The sequence below is a fragment of the Aptenodytes patagonicus genome, chromosome 6 (assembly GCF_965638725.1).
Source record: "Aptenodytes patagonicus chromosome 6, bAptPat1.pri.cur, whole genome shotgun sequence".
In the NCBI taxonomy this organism is placed as follows: Eukaryota; Metazoa; Chordata; class Aves; order Sphenisciformes; family Spheniscidae; genus Aptenodytes; species Aptenodytes patagonicus.
The window spans coordinates 31138713-31148834 of record NC_134954.1 but is presented as its reverse complement, the minus strand read 5'-3'; positions in this window follow the sequence as shown (position 1 = coordinate 31148834).

The following is a 10122-nucleotide window of genomic DNA, read 5'->3' as shown; positions in this document are numbered from 1 at the left end:
TAGGAAGCTCAGCCTGCCAGTGCTTGTGGGTGTGTGGAAGGGCTGCCTAGGGAAGGTGATGGCCAGCAAGAGCTTTCAGTTCTGGCCCCTTTGGTGTGGGAGCAGTCCCTGGACGTTTTGAATTGGGGAGCCGGGCTCTGGCTGTGCTGAGAGGGAACGTCCGCACAGTGATGTGGCTAGGAAGCTCAGCCTGCCAGTGCTTGTGGGTCTGTGGAAGGGCTGCCTAGGGAAGGTGATGGCCAGCAAGAGCTTTCAGTGCTGTCCCCTTTGGTGTGGGAGCGGTCCCTGGACGTTTTCAACTGGGGAGCCGGGCTGTGGCGAAGCTGTGAGAAAAGATGTTTGGACATATGCATGGCTGGCAAGCTGAGAGCGGCAGTGCTTGTGGGGCTGTGGAAGGGCTGCCTAGGGAAGGCGATGGCCAGCAAGAGCTTTCAGTGATGGCCCCTTTGGTGTGGGAGCAGTCCCTGGACGTTTTGAATTGGGGAGCCGGGCTCTGGCTGTGCTGAGAGGGAACGTCCGCACAGTGATGTGGCTAGGAAGCTCAGCCTGCCAGTGCTTGTGGGTCTGTGGAAGGGCTGCCTAGGGAAGGTGATGGCCAGCACGAGCTTTCAGTGCTGGCCCCTTTCATCTTCGAGCAGTCCCTGGACGTTTTCAATTGGGGAGCCGGGCTCTGGCGAAGCTGTGAGAAAAGATGTTTGGACATATGCATGGCTGGCAAGCTGAGAGCGCCAGTGCTTGTGGGTCTGTGGAAGGGCTGCCTAGGGAAGGTGATGGCCAGCACGAGCTTTCAGTGCTGGCCCCTTTGGTGTGGGAGCGGTCCCTGGACGTTTTCAATTGGGGAGCCGGGCTCTGGCTGTGCTGAGAGGGAACGTCCGCACAGTGATGTGGCTAGGAACCTCAGCCTGGCAGTGCTTGTGGGTGTGTGGAAGGGCTGCCTAGGGAAGGTGATGGCCAGCAAGAGCTTTCAGTGCTGGCCCCTTTGGTGTGGGAGCGGTCCCTGGACGTTTTGAAGTGGGGAGCCGGGCTCTGGCTGTGCTGAGAGGGAACGTCCGCACAGTGATGTGGCTAGGAAGCTCAGCCTGCCAGTGCTTGTGGGTGTGTGGAAGGGCTGCCTAGGGAAGGTGATGGCCAGCAAGAGCTTTCAGTGCTGGCCCCTTTGGTGTGGGAGCAGTCCCTGGACGTTTTAAAGTGGGGAGCCGGGCTCTGGCTGTGCTGAGAGGGAACGTCCGCACAGTGATGTGGCTAGGAAGCTCAGCCTGCCAGTGCTTGTGGGTGTGTGGAAGGGCTGCCTAGGGAAGGTGATGGCCAGCAAGAGCTTTCAGTGCTGGCCCCTTTGGTGTGGGAGCAGTCCCTGGACGTTTTCAACTGGGGAGCCGGGCTCTGGCTGTGCTGAGAGGGAACGTCCGCACAGTGATGTGGCTAGGAAGCTCAGCCTGCCAGTGCTTGTGGGTCTGTGGAAGGGCTGGCTAGGGAAGGTGATGGCCAGCACGAGCTTTCAGTGCTGGCCCCTTTCGTCTTGGAGCAGTCCCTGGACGTTTTCAATTGGGGAGCCGGGCTCTGGCGAAGCTGTGAGAAAAGATGTTTGGACATATGCATGGCTGGCAAGCTTAGAGCGCCAGTGCTTGTGGGTGTGTGAAAGGGCTGCCTAGGGAAGGTGATGGCCAGCACGAGCTTTCAGTGCTGGCCCCTTTGGTGTGGGAGCGGTCCCTGGACGTTTTCAACTGGGGAGCCGGGCTCTGGCTGTGCTGAGAGGGAACGTCCGCACAGTGATGTGGCTAGGAAGCTCAGCCTGCCAGTGCTTGTGGGTGTGTGGAAGGGCTGCCTAGGGAAGGTGATGGCCAGCAAGAGCTTTCAGTGCTGGCCCCTTTGGTGTGGGAGCGGTCCCTGGACGTTTTCAACTGGGGAGCCGGGCTCTGGCTGTGCTGAGAGGGAACGTCCGCACAGTGATGTGGCTAGGAAGCTCAGCCTGCCAGTGCTTGTGGGTCTGTGGAAGGGCTGCCTAGGGAAGGTGATGGCCAGCAAGAGCTTTCAGTGCTGGCCCCTTTGGTGTGGGAGCAGTCCCTGGACGTTTTCAACTGGGGAGCCGGGCTCTGGCGAAGCTGTGAGAAAAGATGTTTGGACATATGCATGGCTGGCAAGCTGAGAGCGCCAGTGCTTGTGGGTCTATGGAAGGGCTGCCTAGACAAGGTCATGGCCAGCAAGAGCTTTCAGTGCTGGACCCTTTGGTGTGGGAGCAGTCCCTGGACGTTTTCAATTGGGGAGCCGGGCTCTGGCTGTGCTGAGAGGGAACGTCCGCACAGTGATGTGGCTAGGAAGCTCAGCCTGCCAGTGCTTGTGGGTCTGTGGAAGGGCTGCCTAGGGAAGGTGATGGCCAGCACGAGCTTTCAGTGCTGGCCCCTTTGGTGTGGGAGCGGTCCCTGTACGTTTTCAATTGGGGAGCGGGGCTCTGGCTGTGCTGAGAGGGAACGTCCGCACAGTGATGTGGCTAGGAAGCTCAGCCTGCCAGTGCTTGTGGGTGTGTGGAAGGGCTGCCTAGGGAAGGTGATGGCCAGCAAGAGCTTTCAGTGCTGGCCCCTTTCGTGTGGGAGCGGTCCCTGGACGTTTTCAACTGGGGAGCCGGGCTCTGGCTGTGCTGAGAGGGAACGTCCGCACAGTGATGTGGCTAGGAAGCTCAGCCTGCCAGTGCTTGTGGGTGTGTGGAAGGGCTGCCTAGGGAAGGTGATGGCCAGCAAGAGCTTTCAGTGCTGGCCCCTTTGGTGTGGGAGCAGTCCCTGGACGTTTTCAATTGGGGAGCCGGGCTCTGGCTGTGCTGAGAGGGAACGTCCGCACAGTGATGTGGCTAGGAAGCTCAGCCTGCCAGTGCTTGTGGGTCTGTGGAAGGGCTGCCTAGGGAAGGTGATGGCCAGCACGAGCTTTCAGTGCTGGCCCCTTTGGTGTGGGAGCGGTCCCTGGACGTTTTCAACTGGGGAGCCGGGCTCTGGCTGTGCTGAGAGGGAACGTCCGCACAGTGATGTGGCTAGGAAGCTCAGCCTGCCAGTGCTTGTGGGTGTGTGGAAGGGCTGCCTAGGGAAGGTGATGGCCAGCAAGAGCTTTCAGTGCTGGCCCCTTTGGTGTGGGAGCAGTCCCTGGACGTTTTGAAGTGGGGAGCCGGGCTCTGGCTGTGCTGAGAGGGAACGTCCGCACAGTGATGTGGCTAGGAAGCTCAGCCTGCCAGTGCTTGTGGGTCTGTGGAAGGGCTGCCTAGGGAAGGTGATGGCCAGCACGAACTTTCAGTGCTGGCCCCTTTGGTGTGGGAGCAGTCCCTGGACGATTTCAACTGGGGAGCCGGGCTCTGGCGAAGGTGTGAGAAAAGATGTTTGGACATATGCATGGCTGGCAAGCTGAGAGCGCCAGTGCTTGTGGGTCTGTGGAAGGGCTGCCTAGGGAAGGTGATGGCCAGCAAGAGCTTTCAGTGCTGGCCCCTTTCGTCTGGGAGCAGTCCCTGGACGTTTTCCATTGGGGAGCCGGGCTCTGGCTGTGCTGAGAGGGAACGTCCGCACAGTGATGTGGCTAGGAAGCTCAGCCTGCCAGTGCTTGTGGGTCTGTGGAAGGGCTGCCTAGGGAAGGTGATGGCCAGCACGAACTTTCAGTGCTGGCCCCTTTGGTGTGGGAGCAGTCCCTGGACGATTTCAACTGGGGAGCCGGGCTCTGGCGAAGCTGTGAGAAAAGATGTTTGGACATATGCATGGCTGGCAAGCTGAGAGCGGCAGTGCTTGTGGGTCTGTGGAAGGGCTGCCTAGGGAAGGTGATGGCCAGCAAGAGCTTTCAGTGATGGTCTCTTTGGTGTGGGAGCAGTCCCTGGACGTATTCAAATGGGGAGCCGGGCTCTGGCTGTGCTGAGAGGGAACGTCCGCACAGTGATGTGGTTAGGAAGCTCAGCCTGCCAGTGCTTGTGGGTGTGTGGAAGGGCTGCCTAGGGAAGGTGATGGCCAGCAAGAGCTTTCAGTGCTGGCCCCTTTCGTCTGGGAGCAGTCCCTGGACGTTTTCCATTGGGGAGCCGGGCTCTGGCTGTGCTGAGAGGGAACGTCCGCACAGTGATGTGGCTAGGAAGCTCAGCCTGCCAGTGCTTGTGGGTGTGTGGAAGGGCTGCCTAGGGAAGGTGATGGCCAGCAAGAGCTTTCAGTGCTGGCCCCTTTGGTGTGGGAGCAGTCCCTGGACGTTTTCAACTGGGGAGCCGGGCTCTGGCTGTGCTGAGAGGGAACGTCCGCACAGTGATGTGGCTAGGAAGCTCAGCCTGCCAGTGCTTGTGGGTCTGTGGAAGGGCTGGCTAGGGAAGGTGATGGCCAGCACGAGCTTTCAGTGCTGGCCCCTTTCGTCTTGGAGCAGTCCCTGGACGTTTTCAATTGGGGAGCCGGGCTCTGGCGAAGCTGTGAGAAAAGATGTTTGGACATATGCATGGCTGGCAAGCTTAGAGCGCCCGTGCTTGTGGGTCTGTGGAAGGGCTGCCTAGGGAAGGTGATGGCCAGCACGAGCTTTCAGTGCTGGCCCCTTTGGTGTGGGAGCGGTCCCTGGACGTTTTCAACTGGGGAGCCGGGCTCTGGCTGTGCTGAGAGGGAACGTCCGCACAGTGATGTGGCTAGGAAGCTCAGCCTGCCAGTGCTTGTGGGTGTGTGGAAGGGCTGCCTAGGGAAGGTGATGGCCAGCAAGAGCTTTCAGTGCTGGCCCCTTTGGTGTGGGAGCGGTCCCTGGACGTTTTCAACTGGGGAGCCGGGCTCTGGCGAAGCTGTGAGAAAAGATGTTTGGACATATGCATGGCTGGCAAGCTGAGAGCGCCAGTGCTTGTGGGTCTGTGGAAGGCCTGCCTAGGGAAGGTGATGGCCAGCAAGAGCTTTCAGTGATGGCCCCTTTGCTGTGGGAGCAGTCCCTGGACGTTTTCAAATGGGGAGCCGGGCTCTGGCTGTGCTGAGAGGGAACGTCCGCACAGTGATGTGGCTAGGAAGCTCAGCCTGCCAGTGCTTGTGGGTCTGTGGAAGGGCTGCCTAGGGAAGGTGATGGCCAGCAAGAGCTTTCAGTGCTGGCCCCTTTGGTGTGGGAGCAGTCCCTGGACGTTTTGAAGTGGGGAGCCGGGCTCTGGCGAAGCTGTGAGAAAAGATGTTTGGACATATACATGGCTGGCAAGCTGAGAGCGCCAGTGCTTGTGGGTCTGTGGAAGGGCTGTCTAGGGAAGGTGATGGCCAGCAAGAGCTTTCAGTGCTGGCCCCTTTGGTGTGGGAGCGGTCCCTGGACGTTTTCAATTGGCGAGCGGGGCTCTGGCTGTGCTGAGAGGGAACGTCCGCACAGTGATGTGGCTAGGAAGCTCAGCCTGCCAGTGCTTGTGGGTCTGTGGAAGGGCTGCCTAGGGAAGGTGATGGCCAGCAAGAGCTTTCAGTGCTGGCCCCTTTGCTGTGGGAGCAGTCCCTGGACATTTTCAATTGGTGAGCGGGGCTCTGGCTGTGCTGAGAGGGAACGTCCGCACAGTGATGCAGCTAGGAATGTCAGGCTGCCAGTGCTTGTGTGTGTGTGGAAGGGCTGCCTAGGGAAGGTGATGGCCAGCAAGAGCTTTCAGTGCTGGCCCCTTTGGTGTGGGAGCAGTCCCTGGACGTTTTCAATTGGGGAGCCGGGCTCTGGCTGTGCTGAGAGGGAACGTCCGCACAGTGATGTGGCTAGGAAGCTCAGCCTGCCAGTGCTTGTGGGTCTGTGGAAGGGCTGCCTAGGGAAGGTGATGGCCAGCAAGAGCTTTCAGTGCTGGCCCCTTTGGTGTGGGAGCGGTCCCTGGACGTTTTGAAGTGGGGAGCCGGGGTATGGCGAAGCTGTGAGAAAAGATGTTTGGACATATGCATGGCTGGCAAGCTGAGAGCGGCAGTGCTTGTGGGGCTGTGGAAGGGCTGCCTAGGGAAGGTGATGGCCAGCAAGAGCTTTCAGTGCTGGCCCCTTTGGTGTGGGAGCAGTCCCTGGACGTTTTCAACTGGGGAGCCGGGCTCTGGCCGTGCTGAGAGGGTACGTCCGCACAGTGATGTGGCTAGGAAGCTCAGCCTGCCAGTGCTTGTGGGTGTGTGGAAGGGCTGCCTAGGGAAGGTGATGGCCAGCAAGAGCTTTCAGTTCTGGCCCCTTTGGTGTGGGAGCAGTCCCTGGACGTTTTGAATTGGGGAGCCGGGCTCTGGCTGTGCTGAGAGGGAACGTCCGCACAGTGATGTGGCTAGGAAGCTCAGCCTGCCAGTGCTTGTGGGTCTGTGGAAGGGCTGCCTAGGGAAGGTGATGGCCAGCAAGAGCTTTCAGTGCTGTCCCCTTTGGTGTGGGAGCGGTCCCTGGACGTTTTCAACTGGGGAGCCGGGCTGTGGCGAAGCTGTGAGAAAAGATGTTTGGACATATGCATGGCTGGCAAGCTGAGAGCGGCAGTGCTTGTGGGGCTGTGGAAGGGCTGCCTAGGGAAGGCGATGGCCAGCAAGAGCTTTCAGTGATGGCCCCTTTGGTGTGGGAGCAGTCCCTGGACGTTTTGAATTGGGGAGCCGGGCTCTGGCTGTGCTGAGAGGGAACGTCCGCACAGTGATGTGGCTAGGAAGCTCAGCCTGCCAGTGCTTGTGGGTCTGTGGAAGGGCTGCCTAGGGAAGGTGATGGCCAGCACGAGCTTTCAGTGCTGGCCCCTTTCATCTTCGAGCAGTCCCTGGACGTTTTCAATTGGGGAGCCGGGCTCTGGCGAAGCTGTGAGAAAAGATGTTTGGACATATGCATGGCTGGCAAGCTGAGAGCGCCAGTGCTTGTGGGTCTGTGGAAGGGCTGCCTAGGGAAGGTGATGGCCAGCACGAGCTTTCAGTGCTGGCCCCTTTGGTGTGGGAGCGGTCCCTGGACGTTTTCAATTGGGGAGCCGGGCTCTGGCTGTGCTGAGAGGGAACGTCCGCACAGTGATGTGGCTAGGAACCTCAGCCTGGCAGTGCTTGTGGGTGTGTGGAAGGGCTGCCTAGGGAAGGTGATGGCCAGCAAGAGCTTTCAGTGCTGGCCCCTTTGGTGTGGGAGCGGTCCCTGGACGTTTTGAAGTGGGGAGCCGGGCTCTGGCTGTGCTGAGAGGGAACGTCCGCACAGTGATGTGGCTAGGAAGCTCAGCCTGCCAGTGCTTGTGGGTGTGTGGAAGGGCTGCCTAGGGAAGGTGATGGCCAGCAAGAGCTTTCAGTGCTGGCCCCTTTGGTGTGGGAGCAGTCCCTGGACGTTCTAAAGTGGGGAGCCGGGCTCTGGCTGTGCTGAGAGGGAACGTCCGCACAGTGATGTGGCTAGGAAGCTCAGCCTGCCAGTGCTTGTGGGTGTGTGGAAGGGCTGCCTAGGGAAGGTGATGGCCAGCAAGAGCTTTCAGTGCTGGCCCCTTTGGTGTGGGAGCAGTCCCTGGACGTTTTCAACTGGGGAGCCGGGCTCTGGCTGTGCTGAGAGGGAACGTCCGCACAGTGATGTGGCTAGGAAGCTCAGCCTGCCAGTGCTTGTGGGTCTGTGGAAGGGCTGGCTAGGGAAGGTGATGGCCAGCAAGAGCTTTCAGTGATGGTCTCTTTGGTGTGGGAGCAGTCCCTGGACGTATTCAAATGGGGAGCCGGGCTCTGGCTGTGCTGAGAGGGAACATCCGCACAGTGATGTGGTTAGGAAGCTCAGCCTGCCAGTGCTTGTGGGTGTGTGGAAGGGCTGCCTAGGGAAGGTGATGGCCAGCAAGAGCTTTCAGTGCTGGCCCCTTTCGTCTGGGAGCAGTCCCTGGACGTTTTCCATTGGGGAGCCGGGCTCTGGCTGTGCTGAGAGGGAACGTCCGCACAGTGATGTGGCTAGGAAGCTCAGCCTGCCAGTGCTTGTGGGTGTGTGGAAGGGCTGCCTAGGGAAGGTGATGGCCAGCAAGAGCTTTCAGTGCTGGCCCCTTTGGTGTGGGAGCAGTCCCTGGACGTTTTCAACTGGGGAGCCGGGCTCTGGCTGTGCTGAGAGGGAACGTCCGCACAGTGATGTGGCTAGGAAGCTCAGCCTGCCAGTGCTTGTGGGTCTGTGGAAGGGCTGGCTAGGGAAGGTGATGGCCAGCACGAGCTTTCAGTGCTGGCCCCTTTCGTCTTGGAGCAGTCCCTGGACGTTTTCAATTGGGGAGCCGGGCTCTGGCGAAGCTGTGAGAAAAGATGTTTGGACATATGCATGGCTGGCAAGCTTAGAGCGCCCGTGCTTGTGGGTCTGTGGAAGGGCTGCCTAGGGAAGGTGATGGCCAGCACGAGCTTTCAGTGCTGGCCCCTTTGGTGTGGGAGCGGTCCCTGGACGTTTTCAATTGGGGAGCCGGGCTCTGGCTGTGCTGAGAGGGAACGTCCGCACAGTGATGTGGCTAGGAAGCTCAGCCTGCCAGTGCTTGTGGGTGTGTGGAAGGGCTGCCTAGGGAAGGTGATGGCCAGCAAGAGCTTTCAGTGCTGTCCCCTTTGGTGTGGGAGCGGTCCCTGGACGTTTTCAACTGGGGAGCCGGGCTGTGGCGAAGCTGTGAGAAAAGATGTTTGGACATATGCATGGCTGGCAAGCTGAGAGCGGCAGTGCTTGTGGGGCTGTGGAAGGGCTGCCTAGGGAAGGCGATGGCCAGCAAGAGCTTTCAGTGATGGCCCCTTTGGTGTGGGAGCAGTCCCTGGACGTTTTGAATTGGGGAGCCGGGCTCTGGCTGTGCTGAGAGGGAACGTCCGCACAGTGATGTGGCTAGGAAGCTCAGCCTGCCAGTGCTTGTGGGTCTGTGGAAGGGCTGCCTAGGGAAGGTGATGGCCAGCACGAGCTTTCAGTGCTGGCCCCTTTCATCTTCGAGCAGTCCCTGGACGTTTTCAATTGGGGAGCCGGGCTCTGGCGAAGCTGTGAGAAAAGATGTTTGGACATATGCATGGCTGGCAAGCTGAGAGCGCCAGTGCTTGTGGGTCTGTGGAAGGGCTGCCTAGGGAAGGTGATGGCCAGCACGAGCTTTCAGTGCTGGCCCCTTTGGTGTGGGAGCGGTCCCTGGACGTTTTCAATTGGGGAGCCGGGCTCTGGCTGTGCTGAGAGGGAACGTCCGCACAGTGATGTGGCTAGGAACCTCAGCCTGGCAGTGCTTGTGGGTGTGTGGAAGGGCTGCCTAGGGAAGGTGATGGCCAGCAAGAGCTTTCAGTGCTGGCCCCTTTGGTGTGGGAGCGGTCCCTGGACGTTTTGAAGTGGGGAGCCGGGCTCTGGCTGTGCTGAGAGGGAACGTCCGCACAGTGATGTGGCTAGGAAGCTCAGCCTGCCAGTGCTTGTGGGTGTGTGGAAGGGCTGCCTAGGGAAGGTGATGGCCAGCAAGAGCTTTCAGTGCTGGCCCCTTTGGTGTGGGAGCAGTCCCTGGACGTTCTAAAGTGGGGAGCCGGGCTCTGGCTGTGCTGAGAGGGAACGTCCGCACAGTGATGTGGCTAGGAAGCTCAGCCTGCCAGTGCTTGTGGGTGTGTGGAAGGGCTGCCTAGGGAAGGTGATGGCCAGCAAGAGCTTTCAGTGCTGGCCCCTTTGGTGTGGGAGCAGTCCCTGGACGTTTTCAACTGGGGAGCCGGGCTCTGGCTGTGCTGAGAGGGAACGTCCGCACAGTGATGTGGCTAGGAAGCTCAGCCTGCCAGTGCTTGTGGGTCTGTGGAAGGGCTGGCTAGGGAAGGTGATGGCCAGCAAGAGCTTTCAGTGATGGTCTCTTTGGTGTGGGAGCAGTCCCTGGACGTATTCAAATGGGGAGCCGGGCTCTGGCTGTGCTGAGAGGGAACGTCCGCACAGTGATGTGGTTAGGAAGCTCAGCCTGCCAGTGCTTGTGGGTGTGTGGAAGGGCTGCCTAGGGAAGGTGATGGCCAGCAAGAGCTTTCAGTGCTGGCCCCTTTCGTCTGGGAGCAGTCCCTGGACGTTTTCCATTGGGGAGCCGGGCTCTGGCTGTGCTGAGAGGGAACGTCCGCACAGTGATGTGGCTAGGAAGCTCAGCCTGCCAGTGCTTGTGGGTGTGTGGAAGGGCTGCCTAGGGAAGGTGATGGCCAGCAAGAGCTTTCAGTGCTGGCCCCTTTGGTGTGGGAGCAGTCCCTGGACGTTTTCAACTGGGGAGCCGGGCTCTGGCTGTGCTGAGAGGGAACGTCCGCACAGTGATGTGGCTAG